The 3,335-nt window shown below is 48.8% G+C and overlaps 1 pseudogene; it reads right to left on the reverse strand.

The window, feature by feature from the left end:
- Positions 1-1,259: 1,259 nt before the first annotated feature.
- Positions 1,260-3,329, reverse strand: LOC102026704 (annotated as a pseudogene).
- Between the last annotated feature and the right edge of the window lie 6 nt (positions 3,330-3,335).

A 3,335-nucleotide genomic window follows, 5' to 3' on the forward strand; every position in this document is an offset into this window, starting at 1 on the left:
TCTCACACCCTTAACCCATATTCACATAGCCTAGATCCAGCCACTTCCAAAAAGCCCCATCTATGAGCACATGGGGCTTTGGGGCGAGGGACATCTAGGCAGAAGCCACATGACCTAGTGTATTGAATGACAGTGTGTGCGTAGATTAACCACAACACCTCCCTCTGAAATGCCTACTAAAAATGAAAGTGGACCTTATTTTCAGTGTCATGATAATGACGTGTCTCCCCTACACATTTTTCCAAAGTGTGCAAAAGTAGATTTAGCCAGGTGTGGTGACAACTGCCTCTAACCCCTGCATTCTGGGAGGCTGAGACAGGAGGATCACAGGTCTGAGGCCAAACTCAGCAGTTCAGCAAGTGTCTAGCTCAAGTGTGAAAGGCCTGAGTTGAATCACTGTACACACACACACACACACACACACACACACACACACACAAAATGCACACACACGTGCACCCACATGCAAGGCACACACATGCAGAAAGGAAAACATACAAACTAGACAAGTTTGTACAAGGGAATTTCACACACCCACTGCCGATCTCAATAATTACCGACACTGTGCCTGCCCTCTTAGTGTTACATCTTTTCATCCCTCCATCTTTTCCCTGTTTTGCAGAACTAGGCCTTGAGCCCAGGTCACTGTGAGTGCTGGGCAAGCCATCTACCAATCACCTGCATCCCCATCCTCTTTCCCTTTTCTGTGTTGGACACGGGGTCTCAGTATGTTGCCCAAGCTGACCTGGAAGTTGCAATCTTCCTCCCAAGTACCTGGGACGAACAGGCGCGGGCCATCATGCCTGGCGCATTCATCCTCTTCATGGTTCTACTGGGCACTTTCCGGGCCACGGCTAAAAGTACCCAACACCTGACGCTGAAAGGAGGAGAGGGTCATTTTGGCTCACAGGTTCACTGGGCTCAGTCTGTAGCCTGCAAGCTCCAAGTGAGAAACAGCACGGCCAGCTGGCGTCTCGGGGGAAAGCTGCTCACACTGCATGGTGGTCAGGAGTCGGGGAGAGAAGGGTGGAGACAGGGACCGGAATACTCCCCTCCACATCGCATTCCCAGTAGGCTGCCCGTTCTGACAACCACCACCTCCAAAATAAAGACGCATGTGTCACATCCTCAGACCTAAACCGTAACAATGTTCAAAGTGCCCTATCTTTGATGGTGGGGCCACAGAGACATGAGTGTCTTTGACATGTCCCCACTGGGATTTTTTAACACTTAAGAGCAAACACAAACCAACCAACCAACCAACAAACAAAAAGTCCCTTTATTCAAGACAGGCTTTAACATTACTACATACTTCAAACGATACTTAAGTTTATCAGTAAGACTCATTTTAGTAAAATGATGTTCCCAAAGAGCAAAATGGTTAAGAGAAGGACAGTAAAACCAGCAACTACCTTAATCAAACGTGAAGGGGAAAGGTGCTGAAAGAAAAGCACATTTATTTACTCTACATCTGACTATATTTCATAGGAGGAGTAACATATGGAAATTTCCCCAGAAAACAGCCATTGCACAAAATCATACACAGATTCACAGCATCTTGGAATATGCTCATGGACTTTCAAACCAAATGACAATTTCCAGCAGTGAATGAACGTTTTCCATGTACAGTACAGTTTTGAATCTCCCCCGTCACATAACGGTCAGGCATTTAATTATTTAACTATCTAATTAATTATTTCTTTATTTGATAGGGCTGGGGATTGAACCCAGGGCCTGTCACATGCTATGCAATTGCCAGTGTCTTGTTGTACTTTGTAATATCCCCAAAGCAGCATTTATTTACCCTTTGGATTCCAAAACATCTGTTTTAGAATTCTGACACTTCATAATCACCCATCTTGACTGACATGGGCTGACACACACGGCACTGTCAGGATATGCAAGGACAATAGCCAAAGAGTCACCGAGAAAAAGTAAATCCCATGATTCTTAAGCAATCGCAACCCAAACCCAAAAGCTACACATATCAAAACGTTAGATGCATTACATACACTGTGAAGAAGGTTTGTGCACATCCTAATTCAGAGAGGCAAAACAAGGTGCTACCGAAACCTCACCTTAAACAATTTATTATAAAGCTGATGGAAAGGAGCAAGCTGTCTCCCTGTACCGGCTTCCCCTAAGTGTTCCATTAGCTGAAGACACAGGTGGGAGGGTTGAGCTCAGTTTTGCATGCACCAGATGTACTGCTTAACAAAAACACTATCAGCTTGTTTCACATAACTTCCAATATCGCCCCTAGCCCGTGTTGGCTAATTCTCCTTTCCCAACTCCCCAGTTACATTCACCTGGATTTGCCACAGATCAACAGGCATAGTGAAATGCCTCATTCACAACACACTTCTCTGCACAGTCCCAGAGGGGAGTTCTTGCGGCCTCAGAGGGACCCTCAGTCCAGCAACGCCCGTGAAAGTTTATCTGAAGCTGCTTCCCCAGGCACGGGAGAGCAGATCTGAGGAGTGGTGCTGCCCAGACAGACAGGTTTAGACATTTAGTGGCCGTGGCGAGGAAGAACCGGTGATGACGGGGATGGCGGATGAAGGAAGAGCCAGGGACCCGAAGGCTCCTCAGTTGCCTTCTCGCTCGTCTTCATCCTGCTGGTCCCTGGTCCAGACGGTGAGGTTGTCTCGCAGCAACTGCAGGATGAGCGTGGAGTCCTTATAGGAATCCTCCTTCAGTGTGTCCAGCTCCGCTATGGCGTCGTCAAAGGCCCGTTTGGCTAACAGGCAGGCCTGCTCAGGTGCCCTGTGGATCTCGTAGTAGAACACGGAGAAGTTGAGGGCCAGGCACAGGCGGGTCGGGTGCGTGGGCTGCATGTGCTCTTTGCTGATCTCAAAAGCTTCCTTGTAGGCTGCCTCGGAGGCTTCAATCACGCTGTTTCTCTTCTCTCCAGAAGCTACCGCTGCCAGGTAGCGGTAGTAATCGCCTTTCATCTTCAGGTAGAACACCTTGCTCTCATACTGGAAATCACCGCAGCTCCTGATGAGGAACTTGTCGAGCAGAGCCAGGACATCGTTGCAGACTGTCTCCAGCTCCTTCTCAATCTTCTCCCGGTAAGCTTTCACGTTCTCCAGCTTCTTTTCATTTCCATCAGCCATGGTTTTCTGTTCAATGCTGCTGATGACCCTCCAGGAAGATCTCCTGGCCACAACCACATGCTTGTAGGCCACAGAGAGGAGATACCGATCTTCATTGGAAAGGGGTTCATTCAGCTCTGTCACCGCCTTCATGGCGGAGGCCATGTCGTCGTAGCGCTCCGCCTGCTCGGCCAGCCGCGCCCGCTGCAGCAGCTGTTCCCGGTCCCCCATGTCGCT

The sequence above is a fragment of the Chinchilla lanigera genome, unplaced genomic scaffold, assembly GCF_000276665.1.
Source record: "Chinchilla lanigera isolate Chin_1 unplaced genomic scaffold, ChiLan1.0 scaffold01329, whole genome shotgun sequence".
Classification (NCBI taxonomy): domain Eukaryota; kingdom Metazoa; phylum Chordata; class Mammalia; order Rodentia; family Chinchillidae; genus Chinchilla; species Chinchilla lanigera.